Consider the following 21,600-nt stretch of genomic DNA (forward strand, 5'->3'; position numbering starts at 1 on the left):
TGACACCTAAATCCACAGACCATATGTGGCGGCGGGAACTCTGGGCCCGGCGGTCCTCCCTACCCGCTGCAGCGAAGCTGTGCTGTCGCCAGGGCTTCCACCCTAGAGCCGCGCCCAAACGGGTGGAGTGGAAGGGGCCCACGGGAAGGACCGGACTTTAGCCTTTGGACCCCTTCCTCCGACCTGAGGGCCCCTACACCAAGGAGCAAAAACCATTGCTTGGACGGGGCCTCAGAAACTGTTGTATCTTCCGTGACTCGTTTTAGAGATGGAGACTGAGGGGCAAAGGAGAGTGCAGCTTATCCAAGATCTCAGGGCTAGTAACTGGCGAGAAAATTCTGCTCAGAACCATTCCCAGAGGTGAGACTGTTTTGTCCTTCAGTCCGAGAAAGGGAGACCTGGCTCCCTCCTTTATTTGCAAGCCTCAAAACCATCAAGCCAGGCAAAGGTGTTTTTTTTTTTTTTGTTTTTTTTTTGTTTTGTTTTGTTTTGTTTTTTTTGGGGCGGGGGGAGGTGGAGGGGGGTGGCGGCGGAACATTGACAACGTGCCAGGAAATTTAGGCACAGAGAGGGTAAGTAATTTGCTCAAGATCACAGCGCTAATACCAGATGGTGCAATTCACCTTCCTCTCACTTTCGGCATTCACACAAACCAGGTGTGAATAGTTATGGCCACTTCTGGTGTGGGGAAACTGAGGCTAGTAGACGGAAAGCCGAAACTAAGACTCCCACATCCGTGTCCCCGAGTGTTACACAATATGGTAGGTCCAGGGGATACAGCGAACCCTACTACATGCCAACATTTTGTAGGTTGTTTTGGGGGTCACTTCCTCTGCTCCCTTCCCCACCCTCTACCCACTTGAAGCTAGACTCTGGGCGAAGCTCTTGAGATACTGAAGTAGAGATGTAACCCGGTCTACCAGGGCCTCACAGTTTAGCTCGAAATCCTAATATAGATCTATGCATTTTTTTTTTTCTTGAGGAGTAGGGAGTTCCACGCGGGGGCCAGTGGAGTTAGGTCAGAATTTACTAATCCTGCTTTTAGGAATACATCACAGAACCTTAGATACCGCCTCTGTACAAGGGGTTAAAAATGCCCCACTCCAAAAATGGTTGCATGCTCGATATGGCTCCTTTCCAGGCACTCGAAGGGCGCGGACCTTCGCTGAGACGCCACCCCTGCAAGTGGAAGAAGCCCCTGCGCCTCTGCTGAGCGGTTGGAGGGGACACTGCAGGTGCGCCCCAGTCAGGCAAGGAGGCAGGACCAAAGTCCCCAGCTCTCCGGAGGCTGGTGGAGAATTCCCGGAGGTTATCTGTAGTCCCGGCTGACCCCTGAGCGGGTGGGGGTGGGGGCGGGATGCGGGGGGGGAGCATTAAGCGTTGAGAGGCTGTTGTGAGCAAGCCGCAGGACCTCCCTACGTAGCCCACCCTGAGTTTGCTGGCACAGCTCGGGTCTCAGAGCGCTTCTCCTTGTGCAAAAGCAGCGATGACCTCCGAGGGTCAACGAGACCAGGTGCCCATTAGGGAACCAGAGATGGAGGAGAAATCATGCGTCAAGGTCTGAAATTCGACGTGGCTCTAACTCGATATCTCCTCATTGTCGCCACACATGCACCCGCCTGCAGCGGCGCACCGGACTCGGTGCTGCACCTTCCTCCTGGCGCCTGCGCCACTGCCCCCGCGCAGGTCCCACCGCGCAGGACGCCCCTTCCCGCTTCCGACGTCTACTGTGGATCACAAGCGATCACCGCCAAAGCCTCCATTTCAGTTCTGACCCAATGACTTTGGGGACGCCCTGGGAGGAGATGTGGAGAGGATGTGGCCAAGGTGAACCAGCCAGTGTAAGTGCGAATGCTTCTGGCTTCTCGGTAACACCTACCCTGCCCCACCACCCAAATCGGGCCTTGATGAAAAAAGAAGCATCTTGACAATATATTTTTAGACGTAAGTAAGTTGAATGTGCCCACGGCGGGAGGTTGAAGACATTTGATTATTAGGACAGAGTAGAAGCCTGTCTGGCTCATCCCCTTGGCCAGCTCTGAAGCAGCAGTGGACACATCTCTGCGATTTTGCAAGGATGTTTGTGAATGCGCTTTGTAACTCCTAGAAAATAGGCAAAAAACCTTGAGTGGATGTAGCTGCACCACTGGCACCTGTAAGAACGTGCCCTAAAGCTGTGGAAAGTCTGGTCTTCCTGTTATTCAGGTTCCAGACACAGTCTCAAGCCTCAAACCTCCAAGAGTTGTCTTGGCTGCTCATTTTACCAATATGAAGAGGTAGGTCAAGCCTGAAGATAGCGGCTCTGCTGTTTTCTTTAGGCTGCTTGAAACTTTGGATAAGCAGGGAAATTCCAAGAAAGAAATCCCTGTATGTAAATTGGGAGAAAAACATATGATGAATATTAATGCAGAGGCCTCTGAACAAATGGAACCTCCATTTTCACATCCAGCACAGGATCATCTGCAGCCAGACAACCTGAGAGTTAACCCCAACTCTGCCTTTTACTGATTGCTTGATATTGGGCCTTAGTTTACTCATCTGTAAATTGGGGGCAGTGATAGAATCTATCCCACAGGGTTTTGCTGAATATTAAATGACTTTAAACTTGTAAATGGCTTAGAATAATGCCTGGCATATAACAAGTACTCAATTACTGGTGCCTGGTGTATAGTAAGTACTCAATATACATTAGTTATTTTTCAAAGACACCACAGATCACCTGGGAAGGCCTCTCAGGTATTTGCCTGAGATTCAAGCAAACAAATATGGAAGCTACCAAAGGCCCATGGAGGCTGAAGGATCCTTGCAGAGAGATGTTCTAAATGTTGCCTAGAATGGCAGTTTGGAGGGAAGCCTCTCCAGTCAGAGGTCTAGATGCTAAGTTTAACTCTGCCACATATTAGCCAGGTAATTTTGAAGTAATAAACAATCTCTTTGTGCCTCCATTTCTTCTTGTGTAAAATGAGAGGCTGTTGTGAAGATTAAATAAATACAAGTAAAGCTTTTAAAGCCAGATCCAGAAGAAAGGATGCTTTATGTGTGCTTTAAAAATGTATATGTAAGACATTTTTCTCTATGCCTGACATTCAGTAAGAGCTCACTATTGTCAGCTCTTATTCCTTCTTGGTAGGTAAGCTGCCTTTACAGACATTACCAGTTTAGGGAAAGATGAGATAGTTAGTAAATGTTCTGGTAATTGTGTGTGATTGCTCAGAGACAAGGACTTTAGGGATATAATCTGAGTTCAAGACTGACAAAACCACTCACTAACTGGGTGGCCTTGCATCAGTCACAGCCTCTGGGAGCTGGCTGCCACCTGTTCAAGGAAGATAACAATTTCCACTTAGCAGAGGAGGCTCTGGAATTTCCCTATAGGAAGAAATCTGGGGTCTGGGGGATGGTTGGAAGCTTGTCTTCAAGCTCTTCTGGCAGAGAAAACAGGCTCTTGACTTAGATTGATTGTACGCTTGTGATCTACTGGAAAGATTTTGGGCCGTGGAGTAGAGCTTTAGCTGCCCTTTGCTGCCCGGCCTATTCCTAAAGGGCTAATTGCTATGCTAACATTCCTATTGTAATTACTGTAATTCCCTAGATCTCTGGGTGGGGCAGAAAGACTGCCTTAAAGTCAGATTGAGAAATTGAGTGGGACATTTGGTTCTTAGTCCTTCATAAGATGCCAGCGGAAGGGCAGAATTCATTTGGAGTTCACAAATGTCTCTTCTGGGAAGGCAATCCTGATCAGAAATTCTGATTGCTTATTCCATCTTATCAACGACTTACTGTGTGCCTGCCACGTATTGAAAGATCCACAGGCTTAGTACCTACTTTGTAGACTCAGATTAAAATCAGGTAAAATGGTTGGCAATGTGCTTGGTGCACAGTGCTGGAAAAATGGGAGTTCCTATATTAAGTCAGATCATAAATGCCTGAAAACAGGGCGAGGCGGTCAACAGGACCTTCTGAGACATATTCACAAGAAGACTCAGGTGTATTTTTAAGCCATCCCGGAAAAGCTTTCAAAGCACTTGTGAGGCAGCTTTTGTCCATTTTACTGAATGACGTCCTGAGGCAGAAGGGGCTTTTCTACTGGAATTTCCCTCCCTCTCTGAGGCTACTCTGGAAATTTAAATTTAAAAGCTCCTCTTGGCGCTTGCTCCCCGGCTCCCCAGTGCTCAGCGCCGGTGTCCGGGAAAGCTGGGAAGAGCCATGCGGTTGGAGGTCCCTGCGGCCCCTCCTGGCTTTGTTGCGTTTGCGGAGGTGGTTAGTTCTGGAGCACCTCATGTGCCGAGTGCGGACCTCGCTGACTAATCGCCTCCGCGCGTAGAGGCGACCCAGTGTCTTGGGAGAGCAAAGGGGATCACTGTGCTTTCAGCTTTCCCAGCCTGTTCCGGAGAGCCCAAGGTTGGCTTCCGCGAGAGTACCCAGCGTGCCGACTCGTCCTTCGGTTCTTCACGTCTGCATCTCCTCCCTTTGGTCCTAAGGAAAAGCTGTCAGCAAGACTGGTGGACACATGCGCGGTCTGAAGCCAGGTAACACGATGGCAATTGCTGAGCTTTCCATAGGGCCAGCCCACCATGGCCGCTATCTATGCCCATTAGATAATTGGTCCCGTCCATTCTATGGGGGTCGTTATATTACCACTCCTATTTAATAGTTGAGCGGGCCAGGGTACCAGGGACTGGATTTCTCCGTGGTCCTACAGCTAACCAAGTGATGGACCCTGAATTTGAACCTCGTGTCTGGCTTGAGAGTTCGCGTCCCTCTCCAGGCCTGTCTGCTATCTTCTTCTGTGTTTCAGGGCCCAGGATGGTGCCTGATATCTGGTAGGCTTCTCTGAATATTTGTGGAAAGAGAAGGTATTGTTATCCTACTGTTACAGATGGTGAAGCAACTTGCAAAGAGAACATTTCTTTCTACAGGGCATGAAGCTAGTGAGCGGAATTGCTGAGCTAATCCTGGCCTCTCCAAAGGGAGGAGGCCAGGAAGAGGCCCAAGTCCGCGTTGGTGTGCGTCTTCCCCTCTGCGTCTCGAACGGGAAACGGTGATCATAGTGGCTCAGAGCCTCTAGCCGGACACACTCTGCCTTCAACTCCCGGGTCCTTCTGTCCCAAGCAGAGCACTGCATCTGTGACATCCGCATAGAGACAGGGCTGATTGCGCTAGAGACCCGGCTCCTCGACGCTGGCGGTTGTCGGCCTGGAGGTAGGAACGTGCGGATTTAGTTTTATTTCTATCATGCTCCGATTACTCACCACTGACTTCACACTTTCCATTCCCTAAACGCGGGATGTCCAAGCTGCCGGAGGCCAAGAGCACTAGCCAGGAGTGTAGGACTGCCTGGCGGCGGCAGCGCAATCCCATTGATGATTCCAGCAGAAAGGACAAGGCCAGGAATCTGGACGCCCGGGTAGAGATTGCAGTAGCCAGTATCGGTGGAGTGGGTGGGTGAGGGGCATAGCCCCGGCACCCGTGGAGTGGAACCCAGCGGCGGGGAGGGACGGGGGCGCAGTGGGATAAAATGGGCTAGTGGCTGCAGGCGCGGCGTGGTTTCGATGGGATGGGATTGAGAGGCGCGGCGAAGGATCCTGAGACGGCCACTTGGCAGTACCGCGCAGCCAGGCCAGTGTCCCGCGCCCCTCCATCCCGTAGCCCCCACCCCACTTTCCTCTTGGCAGGAGCAGCCCCAGGCGAAGCTGGCTGTAACCAGTTTCTGCTCTCAACACTGGCGCTCCCTTTCCGCCCCGCAACAATCACTCCATTCCCCCGAACGCTGGCAATTAATGGGGATGGGGACAAGTGCAAGATAAGTTGGTTCAAATACGCGGGAGAGGGGACCATGAATTTCCCAAACCCTAGCAGCGCTTGACCGTGCCAGACGCTGCGTTTGCTGAGAAGCCACCTTCTGCGTGGGCCTTTGAAAAGCCCCCAACTTTCTTTCTGCCGCAGGTTCTTCTGTGAAGACTGAGCTGGTAATGTCTACCTCTTGGTGAAGCTAAAGAGGGACGAGGGCGCTTCCAAAATGAAAAAGCCCAGAGCAGTGTTAGGGCCTTGCAAGCCTCAAACTTCAGCGCACGAGAAAATACAGTGGAGAGATTGCTTGGTTTCAGCAGATGAGGGTGAGGCCCAGAGATCTGCACTTTTACTTTTCGGGTGATCCTGGTGCAGGTGGTTCGGGACTTCACAGCAAAGCCTGTCGCTGCAGGGCGAGTAGGGAAGCGAGTGGATGGTGTCTGACCTCTGCTCCATCAGCGTGTCCTGGGAGCCACTATGCCAGGGGCGCTGGGAACACGGCATATCCAAGGCCTCCTCTCAGGGAGGTGATCGTTTATTTAGCTGGGAGTCAAGCCTGGAGTCAGGACTCTTCATTTAAGCCACTTCCTCCTGCGAGGCCACCGCGGCCGCGAAGTCCGTAGCCTCAAGGTGCCTTCTCGCGCCCCTGCTCCCGGGACCTCTCTCGGCCTCCCAGTAGTTTTCGCATCCTTAAGTCTCGTGGCGCACGCTGTGCTAGGCCTCGGCAGCCCTGGCACCCCAGATCTCCCAGAGGAGAGGGAGCTGCCAGGCGCCACCCTTCCCTGGGGCTCTGAGCGCTTTGGCGAGCGTCTTTACAGCTACCCTATCCGGGTACGGTCTTAGAGGAGCGACAAGGCATCTGCCAGCTTGGGGCGGGGGCGAAACGGGGGTGTGGATGGGTGGACGGCAGGCTGCTGAGTGTGGGGGGTCGAGTTCTGCCTCACTAGGACTTTGCAGAGGTTTGCCCCGGAGCACAGGAGCTTGGCTGCGGCCGACACGCGGAGGCGGCCTTCTTGCAGAGAACCCCGGCGTCGCTTCCTGCCAGCCTTGGCGGGCGGGGGTCAAGTCAGGCTTCCCAAGTCGGCGGGTTTGCGCCTGGCCTCGCTGCCAAGGAGAGCCACCTGCAGAGGCCTGTGGCAAGCGCCGAGCTGAACCCACACCTGGAACGTGCTTCTCCCCAGTTCCCTTCTCAAAGCCCTTTCCTTGCAGGTCTGAAATGGAGCGAGAGGCTCTGCCTCTCCCTCGGGAGGAAGGTAAGGAAGTTGTCAGGGATTCACAAGCAGACAGTGTTTGCCTGCCTTTACCTATCCAGGTGAATTATTTGCGGTGACTTCTCATTTCCTTCCCCAAAGAAAACCATGTCCTCCCATCTTTCCATCCCCTTTCCCTCCTTTAGCTTAAATGCTTATGAAAAATTAATGGAAAAACATCTTCAGTGGCCTTTGGCTTGTCCTAGAAAAACAACCTAAACCCAGACCTCACTAGTAATAACGAAAACTTTAAAATTCAACTGTGTATCCCAGGCTTCCCTAGTTTTCAAACTGACAAAATATCAAACTCGATATCTGGCTGTTGTACAGAGATAACCTGGGTGAGGAATGACAAAATGTGAAATGTTAGTGCCCATAGATTTGGAACATTCCACAGGGCTTTTTCCTTTTGCTAAGCTATAGACTTGCTGAATGATCATGCTAGAACTGAAAGTTTTGTGTTAATGTATTGGCAGTTTATAGGGGAAAAAAAGTGGAATATCGAGCTCATGAAATTCAGTAAGAATACCATTAGAATTTTGCCGTATTTGTCGTTCCCCCTTGGTTTCTTTTACATGAAATTCCATATAAAATATAAACTATTTATGTAAGTTTGCAGTGTTACACTAACCAAAAATATAGGGAATGAAACAATTATGGAGCAAATATAGGTATATTAATTAGCCCACCTTGTACATGCAGCTATATGTTCTACATGGCATTTTTCATTACTACATGAGCTGTTAAATATATAAAGTAGGTACATTTGTGGGCACATTAACACACTATGAGAACTTGAACTTGTTCATTTCCTGACTTTTATGGGCCTGGTTGGGCTGTGTGGGCATGCTTTATACATGCTACATGCCCTGAACTCCCATTGACTTCTAGAGTCCCACCTCCATGGATGGAGGGAGGCAAATAGAAAATGGCAGCATTGAGTGTAAGCTGACCAAATCTATGTTACCTGCATAGGCATAATAATAACTGCATCCCACAGTGGCCCAGGCCCCAAGACAGAAGGAAGCTCTAGACTCCTCATGAGACTGGGCCAGTGTCCCTTCCTTCACTGAGTGGTCATTTCAGGGACCACATGGCAAGTCCATCATTATACTGGAAAGGTTCTTTTGTTGTTGTTTGTTTGCCATTGGCTCATCTGAGCTATACTCAAAGCTTTGTTATAAATATGAAAACTAAATTGAGGCTGCCCTGCTCCCTTAATGCAAATGAGTTTGAAATAATTTTCACCCCCTCCTCACACAAAGAGCCATTTGTACCTTTTATATTGGATTTCTATACTCCTTTATTCTCAATCATAAAATTGAAAATAACTTTAATAAAATAATTATATCCCTAGAAATGGATTTCTTGGTAAAGAACAGGCCTGACATAGAAATAAATACTCTTGGTTAATGATAGGTGTTGCAATGTACAACAATTTATATTACCTGTATTTTAAAAAATTGCTTATGTGTTCAAGAGAACTGAAAAAAAACCATACATACTGTTATCTTCCATACATATTTTTTCACAGATTTTTGTTTTATTTTGTTTTTTAGTAAATAGGAATTTAGCAAAAAAGTAGTTTGAATCTGGAATTAAAATAAAAAATAAGGCTTTAGAATTCTACTTAACTATGGACTATGTAAGAAAAAAATTAAAGTCAGCTTCAAGACGAATCTTGAAATAAATGTTAAAACGCCATTTGGTTTACATGCAAGTGGTATAAAAAGAAAAACATTCTTGTTTTTAAGATGGCAAAAGGCTTGGAGAAAACTGAAAAATGCCATTTTTCACTTTTATGTCCTGCTACAGGAACAGATAACCAAATATTTTGGAGGGAAAAAATCTGTCTTTTTTTGTAGAAGAGTATTTTCTTGCATGATTCGGGTTTCCACATTTTGTCTGGTATGTATAGGCAGTGTATGATTAATCAATTAACATCTGAATTAAATATTGATAAGTGAAGTTTAAAAAACATGTAAATGGTCATTTAGCTCTAATTATACTATTTAATTAAAAAAAAAAGTCCACTTGAATATGGAGGTAACACCTGCCATTAACTAGTGCTTGTTTCATGCTAGGTACCATGCTTGGTGTCTTCCACGTATTGTTTCATTTCCTCCTTAAGAAAGTTGTTGCTATCATTCCCACTTAACAGATTAGGAAATTGAGCCTTAGAGAGTGTAAGTGACTTACTTAAGGTCATATAGATAGTAAGTAGTAAAACTAGGATCAATTGACTTTATGACCTAAATTTTAGCCACTACTCTAAACTGCATCCTTCCATTGATATGAATAGCCATGCTTCACTGAGCAGACAAATGAATTCATAGAACCTTGATATTTTATTAAAAATGCTTACTAAATTAAAATGGTTCAAGTTGAAATGGTAGAATTGACTATGAACTTAGACTTTGAGAAAAACGACCTGGCTTTCAAGAAGGTGGTCTTATTTGCTAGGCCTAAAATGTTTTACTTTACTGTTCTGTTTTGAAATGTTATTTTTTGGAACAAAACCAGTGGTAAGGTTTAGAAATGGAAATGCCAATATAAAGGACAAAATGCTGGAACTTTTTCAAGCTGTAAACCAGAGGGAGCTCAGCTGGGAAAATTAATATGCATATCAATTTCATGTCAGACAATTCATGAGACCGATAGATTTTGTGTAGTCTCTCTATTGAAAAAATATATTCTAAAAACATCTGTTTGCTAAGAAGTGTAACTCTAAGGTCCACATTCCCTGGCTTGTGTACTGAAGATATTCAGCGTTTGAGTGTTAAGAAGAGCTGCGAATTAATCCCTGAGAAAAATTCCTTCCATTTCCAAGTCTGCCAATACAGGATTTTCAGAAAGGAGAGCTGACCAAGGAAATTAAACTCCCTTTTACTATGCAGATGTCAAGAAAGAGCATACTCCTCAAAGCGAAGCTATGAAACAGAAGAATTTTTTCTTCGTGTTGAAATATATTTTCCTCTTGACGTTCTTTCAAAGTTTTAGTTTCTTTATTCTTTGTTACTCTGCAATACTGATTATTTATATCTGAAGAACATAATGTAAAGGCAATTAAAAAATTTGGCGACAATCTCTAATTCTCTACAATTGAAAAAAAAAGTAATTGGAATTAACATATATGTCATTAAAGGGTAAATTTTAAATTTGGTCCTAGCAGTCCCAATATTTAGAAATGGCAGAATTATTTTGCCATTGAAGATTCTTAATTGAATAGTATTTATTGAATGTGATGAATGCCTGTTGAGCAGGTTAATGTGCTGCCTTTTTAATAGGGAGCTATTTCTACTGGCTTACCTTCCATAGGCATGCACTGGAGTTGTTTTTCAGTGCCATGAGAGCTAATGAAGGCCAATTTAGAGCAATTTTCTTGAAGATTGCTGCTCAGCCCTGTCTGACTTGTAATTCCAACACTTATGCCAGGCTGGAAGGAGTAGCAGGAGGTTAGTATATACAATTATATTAATATCGATGTTATTTTAGTTACTTAAAATTCAGTTATCTTGAATGCAACCAGTCAGATTAATAGAGACCATATATACCCAATGCATACATTACACCAATAAACCTAGCATTTAAACAGACATTGAAATCAAGTGTTTGAGAAAAGGTTTCAAAATAATGTTTAGCCTGAGCTCACCCTGAGCTAATGAATGAGGGCAAAAGATCCTCCTCTATTATATTTTTTACTCTAAACTGAATTTTTTACATTTATTAGTCAATGAGTCATTGGTATTTGTTATCTTAGATATGTCACTGCTGTGTTTACCATACTTTTTGAAAAGGTGACATTATCTTATTCTGTTATAGATATTATTTGTATCCACATTTTCTGAGCAGTGTATACTGTTTCAGAATGGACTTATTAACAGGAAAATCAAGTAACTCAAGTTGTAGAGAATGAACATACATAATTCAAATAGAGGCCAGTTATGTGATGTTGGCACCATGAAAACTCAGTAGGGTTCCTTTAGCTCAGTGACTTCATTATTTAGGGGGAAAAAAGAGAGAAAAGATGACTTACACATTCTTCTGTTATTTTGTAGCCTCTCAGACATTTTCAGATTTCACCTTTCATTTTAAAAACAAAAATTTTCTAGGCCTCTTTCCAAACTATTTAATTCACCTCTGGTAACTACAAATAAAAAATGAGGCATAAATTGCTTTTAAAAACTTAGAAAGGTATTACTAAACATATTATTGCATCGGACTTAATTGGCTATAATATATTTTATGCCTTCAGTTCTTTTGAGACAAAAATGAAAAAAAAATTGTCCTAGAAGCAAAAGATACAAAAGTGATTTCAAAGGCAATGACTACAAGGTAATTTTACAAAATAGGGGTGTTTTTTGGTGGTTGTTCTTCCTTATTTTAAATAATGCCACCTTGTCTAAAAGAGGATAAAAAGTTCCAGGGCAGAAAGTTTAAGGATATCTAATTTGCAATCAAAACTAATGCTTAGTATTTGTAAATTCCTTTGTAATTTTTGAGCTGTAAAATGGAGATTATTCAGTTTATCAAAGATGTTTTGTGGGACTTAACATATGGAAAAGAAAATGGACTATGAGTGCCACATAAATTTTGACATGTGAAGAGAATTACTTAACCTGTTTTTTCTCCAGGTTGCAGTTTATATCAGCACATTATAATTTGTCCTTTTATATGAATGCCTCAAGTATAGAGATAATTTAAATAATATTTCAAATGAATCAATTCAAATTTTCAAAGTCACTAATTGGTATTTGGTACAATAATTTAATTTTTCATATTTGAATAATGGCAAGGTAAATCAGCACGAATTTTCTACTTTGGAACTCTTTCCCAGTTTGTATTTTGACTTGAATACAAAACAAATGCATTCTAAAAATTAAAACTTTGAGTCTGGCATTCAAAATTTCTTTGAATATTAAGAAAAAATTAGATATTCGTAAGTGTAGTGAGCATTTTTTTCTGATAACTCATTTGGAAAGAATATTGGATTAAAATTGACAGGAGTTTGAAGACATTTTATTAAAGGTGGTTCTTATAAAGCAGTGAGAACACATCCTGTCAGAGTTTCTCCTTGTCTTTGCATTTACATGGAAAATAAGGAAGCGTGTATAATTTATTACTATTAAGGAACTTTATGAATGGTCCTTCTCATATTTCCCCCTTGGAAGCCATTAGATAATCTGTTTTTGTAATACTGAGTCAAACATTTAGTTAATATTCTTTTTCAGAACAGACCACATAATCGTAGGATTATTAGACATCTCATAATTTTTAGAGGTGTCTAAAACCCATGCAGGTTTATTCCTGTGCTGAGAGTTTCCTAAAGTTACAATCTTTAATTCTTGTTCTCAAAAGCAAACAAACAAAAAAAATGTTACCCAAGATGCACATAAAACATGCATTAAAGGGGTTTCCTACTCTATGTTTTTTTATTATCCCTCTACCTTACCACCCACCAGTGTTGTGGATTTAAGAGAGTCGACATAATTGAGTAAGTAAATTACCAAAAAACTAGGCAGCTGCTGCAGACACCTAGCAATAGACTGTACCTTGGTTCTAATGTTCTCGTATTAGCACATTACAACAAGCAGAAAGGGGCTCTTAATTATGTCTTGCTTTATAGGAGCACAATAAATTCCTTTTGTTGATCTTACTGCAAACTCAATGGTGTTTTTGTGCAGTGTTGAATTAAGAGATATCAAAAGTCATAGATTGAAGGATTATTCTGAGTATTTAAGGAACGTGTAAGTAGGTAGTAATGAACCCCCTACACAACCAAATCTGCTCTTCTGAATGCAAAAGTACCAGTTATTCAACATTTCAAACTGACAGCTTGTAAATGTAAATTTTATTAAATGCACAGCAATAAAAATTTGTAGATTTCTGTCACTTTGAATTTTAGTGGCTTAAAATGAGGCCTCTAGCCTTTTAAATCACAGCAGGTAAAAGCAGAGCTCTCTAGCATTCAGCATTTAAAAACTGGAACCTTTTTAGGTTTCACTATGTGCATTTGCTCACATAATATCCTTTGCAGGATTCAAGAATGGATGTGTTATGTCACTAACAGGCCTGCATTTTCCATCACCTTTATATCACAGTTCACAAAATGTTTCTCTTACAATTCTGGGAGAGAGAGAGAGAGAGAGAGAGTGAGAGAGAGAGAGAGAGAGAAAGAGAAAGAGAGAGAGAGGTGAAGTGGGGGGATATTTCAAATTTAATTATTTAAAATAAATAAGTGAAGAGATAAAAAGAAAAATAAATTTTAAAAGAAATAAGAAACAGTATAGTATTTCACAGCATGGTTCAATTTGTACATTTTTAAAAGCTAGTCAAGCTCATTCTTGTGCAGATTCTGGAAAATATAAAACTGATCGAAGCCATATAAAATAAGCATACAGTAAGAAAATATTGAGGAGGGCAAAATCTTGGTTAAAATTTTATAAAGATTTCTAAAACTTAGAAAGACAATTTAAAATATGTGTATATCAAGGCTCAGTTTAACGGCCAAAATGATAATTGATTTTTTCATTTAAGGACAGTCCAATGCTAGATTTAAATTACGATTGTTTTCTATATTCTAAATTTGGTTAATAACAGGAGCATTTCATTTCTATATTTTTTTGTCCTACAGAGAGTCAGTTAAAAAAAATTTTTTTTTTTTTAATGTAAAGACTGGGTCTCGCTATGTTGCCCAGAGAGAAGCAGTTTCAATTGATACCTGACAAATGTCAGAGTTTAAACATAGTAATTGAATATGCAGTTTGTCAAGTGATATTACTTTACCTTGGTGAATACTGTTGCTATAAATGACTTTTCTGATGAGACTTATGAGAAAGCATTTGGCCACCTGCAGTTGTTAAATATCCCCCTGGCACTTTTTCTAAGAGTTGAAGTATTACCCTGAGTTTTGGCCACATTCCAGTTTGGGCTAATGGCATTCGTCCTCTCGAAGTTTCCTTTGCAATTTTAATTGGATTTGACCCTTTTCTTCACTGTAAGGAGCCTTCCCCTGAAACAGTCCCATTCTGGCAGAAAGAGAGCAGACAATCATCCTTTCTTTGGCTAAATTTTTGGAGGGTATTATAATGCATTATCAAAGTGAATTTCAACATTGTAAATGAGTATTAGAGGGCTTTAGTAACTAAAGTACGTGTATTATGTGATGTATGCATAGATTCTTCTTTCAAAATATTTACTTTTAGGGTACCTTAAAGGATGATGTAAAGCAACTATTTTAACTTCAGACTCAATGGCTTGTTTTTAAAATGGTGGAAACCAAAAATCACTTATAATAATTTATACATATTTAAAAAATATGATTACCAAGATCGTAATCATGTTTTAGAAGACTATTTCTCCTTTCCATATTAAAAGTTAAAATCCTTTCTCAGAGACCTGTGTGGATCAGCTAACATCTATTTGAAACTATTACAAGTTTAGTACTTCTTGCTGCTACATCTACTGAATCAAAACTAGAGTTCAGTATAAAGGACATATTGAATACGTTCTTAAGGTTTCCTTAGCTAACATGTTTAAATTTGAGGGACAGTCATTCCTGAGAATTTTTTTTTTTTTTTTTTTTTTTTTTTGAGACAAGGTCTCACTCTGTCACCCAGGGTGGTGAGTGCAGTGGCATGATCACAGCTCACTGCAGCCTTCTAGGGCTCAAACAATCCTTATTCTTCAGCCTCCTGAGTAGCTGGGACTACAGGCATGCACCACCACTGCCAGCTAATTTTTTATCTTCTGTAGAGACAGGGTTTCACTGGTCTTAACTGGTGAGTCTTGACCAGTTGCTCAGACTGGTCTTGAACTCCTAAGCACAAGCAATCGGCCTGACTTAGCCTCCCAAAGTGCTGGGATTACAGGTGTAAGCCACTTCACCTGGCCACATTTGAGAATATTTCTATTTCTGGTTTCTCACCTTCTTCTATCACTTTGGGTTGAATTGGCTGCCAAGGTCAACCCCTCATCTTGTAAGGGTTACCAATAGTTTGGCGGACCATTGTGGAAGAGAGAGAGGTGGAGTTAAAATAGAGGAATGGTCCTTACAATCATGGAATTTCAGAGCTGAACTTTTGGATTTCACATTTAGTAACCTTACATTAATCTACTTTATATTTATTATTTTTCTCTCAAATTACATAAGTAATATGTGGCGATTAAAAACACATAAGCTATATAAGGTAAAGTAATTCACTTTCTTCTCCCCTGCCCTGCTTTCTTTCCCAATCTTGGATAGGTTTCTTTGTTTTCCGTACTTCCAGACACAAATACATTTTCGTACATAGTTTCATGTGATTTACTTTACACATAAATGGAATCATACCACACCTTTTATGTAAGTTGCTTTTTTGTGTGTGTTGCAGTATTGCTTAAAGAGCTTTCTATAATTAATACATATAGATACATCTAATCCTTTTAAATTGGGGTGTCCATACTATTAAGCACCCAACCCTCAAATTGCTGAATATTTCACTATTGTAACCATGTCTCTCAGATGCCCCTTTTTATGTATATATGGTATTACTTCTCTGGAATAAATACCTGTAGACCGTGCTGCAGTTATCTTGTTTTGTGACTCAGGCAAACAGTGTCCATAAAGATAAAGTGGTCTATCTAAGGATACACAGTTTTGGCAAAGCCAGGACCAAAGCCCAGGTCTCTCAACATTTAGTTTACTGAACTTTCTGTTTGATATCACATATAGTGGCCACTCTGGTTCTTTGTCCATATTCTTCCTCTATTGTAAATATCCTCATCCTCAGAGGTTGGGGCATCAGCTTTCAATAGCTCACAGGTGCACCCCTCACTGAGAATTGTTCATGGCTGCAGGGCACTGTTTCGGCTAAGGTTATGCTTCCTTCCAGAGGTTCTCCCATGATAAATGATTCACTGCTGCAGGAATAGAAAGACCTGGCTCCCTTGGTTCTATTTGGAACAACTTTGAAGAGCCGCTCCAGCTCAGAGCACTTTGTAGAAGCGCTGAGACCTCAGCTACAACTGTATTCAGGAACAGCTTCTCACTCTGCCCATTTGTAACTTTCTTACAAGAACGCCTCACAGGAGCACTTGCCAATAAAACTTCTGCAAATGATTCTCTGGCACAGAGTCTATTTCCAGTGTAGAGGAGGAAAAAACTTATTTTTCTACCTTTCTATGTTCTTGGGTGGGCCCTCTATAACAAAAGACAGAGTAACGAGAGAAAAACAAGCAGAAGTATATTAACATGTATATTTCAAATATACATGGGAGAAACTCAGGGATGAGTAACTGAATGAGGTAGCTAAAATTTGAGCTTCTATACTACTATCTTCAGCTAAAACAAAGGAAGAAGGTTTGGGGAGGCAAGTTATGGGAAGGTGACCAGGAAAACTAGTGGTTTGTAATGCCGGTTTAAATCGGTGCCCGAGACTCTTATCCATAAAGAAGGCACCAATTTAAACCTGCATTACAGATTTAACAGAGGAGTACAGAGAGGGAGACACCCTCACAAATCGTAATTTCCTTTACAAAAAGGTAACTTGCACTCTGTTTTCAGAGCTTTTCCTGTCTTTGTTGTCAAAATAATCAACTCAAAATAAATATGCTAAAGACGTATGTTTGCGGCGCCATATTTTGTTCTCTTACACTAGAGAACACAAATCAAGAAACCAGATGGTTTCCCATAGGCCTTTCTCAATGTGAATTGGAAGTGGAGAGACAGAAAAAGAAATGATTTTTAGCACTGGTGATGTCAATGGAATGAGTAATTCCTGTAGAGTTTAGAGCCACCATTAAGGCTAAGCATCGACTTAGCCAATACTGGGAGAAAAGGTGCAGAAAGGTAAGAAAGAATGAAAACGATATGTAAAGATGAGGGATGCTGCTTCAAATCACTTTTAAGAACAGAGAGGATAAACACCAAATATTAATAAGGGAATAGATGAGAAACTTTGTTCACCAGCATACCTTTTAGGTATAGTACTATATTTAGGAATTATATAATAGTAAGTGTGATGCTTTCCCATTCCCCCACCCCCACCCCATACACACATACTCAACCCTAACACGTAGATGTAAGCTGACACCAAAGACACAGAGGGGGAGGATGTTCAGGATACAGACAGAGGAAACTAAAGTTCTAGCAGAAATGAGAAAGAAAGAAAAGGAAGACAGAGTGGTTGGCTGCTACACAGAAGAATAAGACCAAACGGAGAGATTCAGGTTAGGAGGGAAGCTCAAACAACTTTTGAAGGATGGGATAGTGTAAAAGAAGATTTGTGGCCAGGTGTGATGGCTCACACCTGTAATCTCAGCACTTTGGGAGGCCAAGGCAGGGGATCACCTGAAGTCAGGAGTTCAAAACCAGCCAGGCCAACGTAGTGAAAGCCCATCCCTACTAAAAATACAAAAATTAGCCAGGTGCAGTGGCAAGTTCCTCTAGTCGCAGCTATTTGGGGGGCTGAGGTAGGAGAATCGCTTGAATCTAAGAGGCGGAGGTTGTAGTGAGCTGAGATCATGCCACTGTACTCTAGCCTGAGTGTCAGAGAGAGACTCTCTCTCTCTCTCAAAAAAAAAAAAAAAAAAAAAAAAAGATTTGTTCCCAATGGAATGAGCAATTTAAACCATGTTGCCATCACTTCTTCTCAGACTACTGTTCTTCCCTACACAGGACCCTATCTAATAATCCTGCCCCCAGCTCAAGTTGATTTGACCTGGAATGAACCCCTGAGCCAAACTGAGCCAGTCGGATTCTTTCCATCAATACTTTGGAATTGGGATTCACTCAGAGATTCATTCATTGGGATTCATTAAGGCAGCAATTGGAGTTACAGTATTGTAAGTCTGAGAGCTGAGGCATGGCTGTCTTCCAGGATGGGACAAGGAAACAGAGAATACCAGGCTGAATAGAGACAATGGAATAAATTACATGAATGAAGAAAAATTAACATGAGAGGTAAAATACTCTCGGGCTTCCTTTTGGATATCTGGGTCCTGCTTAAAGTCTCTTGTGAGGCTTAGCTGTATTCTTGTCCTTTGGTTTTGTAGGACATTCCTGTAGCCTGGTGACGAATTACTAAGTGTTTTTTTTTTTTTTTTTTTTTTTTTTTTACAGACAGGGTATCACTCTGTTGCCCAGGCTATAGTGCAGTTACATGATAATGACTCACTGTAACCTCAAACTCCTGGGGTCAAGTGATCCTTCCACCTTGGCCTCCTGAGTAGCTGGGACTACAGGTGTGTACTACCATGCATAATTTTTAAATTTTTTTGTGGAGATGGGGTGTTGCTATATGCTGGTCTCAAACTCCTGGCCTCAAGTGATCCTCCCACCTTGGTCTCTCCAAAGTGCTGGGATTATAGGTGTGAGCCACTGAGCTGAGCATATACTACTACTTTAAGAAAGATTTCAAACTAAGGGTATTGGTACTAGGGGTTGGGTTGCAAACATTAGCCCTTTAAAGAAAATGTAGAATTGGCTTAGTTGAAATGATATGAAATAGGAGTGAAAAATGAGGATTTATCCTGAGTGGGCCAGGGAAATAGCTTGATTTTGTTTCACAGAGTTCACTAATGATGATCCGAATAGGAAAGAGAAAAATTCGAAGAGAAAGCCATTTAGCATACTCCTATAGAGACCAATAGAGAAAATAACTGGATATGGAAACAAAAATCCAGTGTATTTCAGGGCACAAGTGTTCAGAAAATGAGTTGATAGACATATCAATGTCTTCAGATGGAGAAAGTGTAAGAAGTAAAACATGCATTCACTGCAGTGTCTAAAAAAAGAATAAAAAGAAGTAAAGCAAAATTCACATTTTAGTGTAATTAAATATGAGCACATAAAAGTGAAAAAATAAAGTGTAGACAAGTTTCATCATCAACAATATTTATGTTAAAAAATGAAGGGATGGTGTATTAGTTTCCTTGGGTTGCTGTAACAAAGTACCACAGATTAAGTGACTTAAAACAATGGAAATTTGTTGTCTCACGGGTCTGGAGGTGAGAAATGCAAAATCAAGTTGTTAATAGAGCCATAATCCTTCTGAAGACCGTGGGAGAGAATCTCGCCTTGCCTCTTCCAGGTTCTGATAGCTCCCGGCATTCCTTGGCATGTGGTAGCATAACTACAAACTCTGTCTATGATTCTAATGACTGTCTTCTTCCTGTGTGCCTGTGTTTTCTTTCACATGGCATTTTTCTCTCTCCTCTTCCTATAAGGACACTGCTTATCTAGAATTAAGGGCCCACCCTCATAACTTCATCTTAACTCCATCATCAGCAACGATCTCATTTCCAAACAGTCACAGGTACTAAAGATTAGGGCATCAACATATCTTTGTGGAGGATGCAATTCAACCTATCACAAACTCATGTAAATATATATTTCATTATTAAGTAGACAAATGTTTGTCTTTTTTGTTATTTATTTATTTTAGAGACAGGGTCTTGCTCTGTCTCCCAGGCTGGAATGTAGTGGCCTGATCAGAGCTCACTGCAGCCCCAAATTCCTGGGTTCAAGCAGTCCTCCCACTTTATCCTCCTGCATCAGCCTCTCAAGTAGCTGGGCCTACAGGTATGCACTGGCTAACTTTATTAAATTATATTTTTAGAGATAGGGGTCTCACTATGTTGTCCAGGCTGGTCTCAAACTCCTGGAGCTGGAGTTGGAGCAGCCAGGATGTAGGGAACAGTGTCTCAAGCCAGAACAGGGCAGGGGGTCCCTAGGCCTGGCCCAGGAAATCATTCAGTCCTCATATGCCTCAGGGCCTGTGATGAGAGGGGCCACTGAGAAGATCGCTGAAATGCTTTCGAGGCCTTTTGCCCATTGTCTTGGCTATTAGCACTTGGCTCCTTTTTAGTCAGGCAAATATTTCTAGCAAATGGTTTCTCCACATTCTGCTTGAATTTCTCTCCCAAGGAAGCTTTTACTTTCTTTGCCACATGGGTAGGCTGCAAGTTCTGCAAACTATTATGCTCTGCTTCCCATTGCATAAGTTCCAACTTTAAGTCATTTCTTTGCTCTTGCATCTGAGCATAGGTTGTTAGAAAGAGCCAGAACATCTTGAATGCTTTTCTACTTTGATTTTTTTTTTTTTTTTCTGTCAGATACCCTAAATTACCACTCTGACGTTCAAACTTCCACAGAACCTTAGGGGCAGGGCACAATGCAGCCAAGTTCTTTGCTAAGGCATAACATGAGTGACCCTTGCTCCAGTTCCCAATAAGTTTCACATTTCCATTTGAGGCCTCATCAGCCTGTCCTTCACTGTTCATATCACTATCAGCATTTTGGTCACAACCACTTAACCAGTCTCTAAGAAGTTTCAAACTTCCCTCATCTTCCTGTCTTCTTCTGTGCCCTCCAAGCTCTTCTAGCCTCTACCCATTACCCAGTTCCAAAGCTGCTTCCACATTTTCAGGTATCTTTATAGCAATGTCCCACTCCTGGTACTAATTTCCTGTATTAGGATGTTCTTGTATTGCTATAAAGGAATATGTGCTACTAGGTAATTTATAAGAAAAGTGGTTTAATTAGCTCACAGTTCTGCAGGGTGTACAGGAAGCACAGTCCTGGAATCTGCTTCGGGGGAGGCCTCAGGGAGCTTTTACTCATGGCAGAAGGTGAACAGGAGCTTGCAAATTACATGGCAAGAGCAGGAACAAGAGAGAGTTGTACGGGAGTTACCGCACTTTTTTAAATGACCAGATCTTGTGTGAACTGATTGAGAGTTCACTTATCACCAAGGAGATGGCCCAAGTTATTCATGAGGGATTCACTCCCATTATCCAAACTCCTCCCACCAGGCCCCACTTCCAACATTGGATATTACAATTCAACATGAGATTTGGATGGGGACAAATATCCAAACTATATCAGGCATTAATCCTTTCATGGGAGTACAGCCCTCATGACCTAAACACTTCCTGTTAAGCTTCACCTCCCAACATTGTTGCATTGGGGATTAACCTTCCAACACATGCTTTTTGGGGACACATTAAAACCCTAGCATTTATATTTTGGGATTTGACATAAAAATATAAATAATGCCAATTTGCTATTTAAAATGATCACACTTAGTCACTGCAATTTAGAAGGCTGTGATTCAGAGATGTAATTGTTTAAATAAAATGGTCAGTAGGAGAGATGTCAAGAGAAGTCTATAAACTTAAGGACAAATGCAAAAAGAGGAATTTTGACAATGAAGGAAAGAGAGAGAAAAATAAGTATTTGTTGTAAGAGCAGATTCCAGTTTGCAAAGCCAGCTGAAAGCTAAGAGAATTTGTTCTTGATAGACTACATACAGGAAAACTGGCCAGAGAGAGTTTAGCAGGGTTGTTAAGGAGGGGAATATAGATAGGACTTGGTTTGAATCTTTGCTCTGCCATTTTTGTCAGGGTAACCTTAGACAAGTCTCATCATCAACCTAAAATTCACCATTCTCATCTATAAAATGGGGATAGTACCTATTTCATAGAGTTGTTAAGACATTAAATAACCTAATATGCATCACCTAGCAAAGTGTCTAGTCCATAAAATAAGGCCAAATATACATAAATAAACAGTAGAAAA

The 21,600-nt window shown here is 41.8% G+C and overlaps 1 long non-coding RNA gene across 1 annotated transcript; it reads left to right on the forward strand.

Moving 5' to 3' along the window:
• The first annotated feature begins 4,039 nt into the window (after positions 1-4,039).
• Positions 4,040-6,575, forward strand: LOC103884222. The gene is made up of 3 exons (XR_002521938.2): positions 4,040-4,529; positions 4,920-5,202; positions 5,947-6,575. It is a non-coding gene; the product is annotated as an uncharacterized LOC103884222 (long non-coding RNA).
• The last annotated feature ends 15,025 nt before the right edge of the window (positions 6,576-21,600 follow it).

The sequence above is a fragment of the Papio anubis genome, chromosome 3 (assembly GCF_008728515.1).
Source record: "Papio anubis isolate 15944 chromosome 3, Panubis1.0, whole genome shotgun sequence".
Taxonomy (NCBI): domain Eukaryota; kingdom Metazoa; phylum Chordata; class Mammalia; order Primates; family Cercopithecidae; genus Papio; species Papio anubis.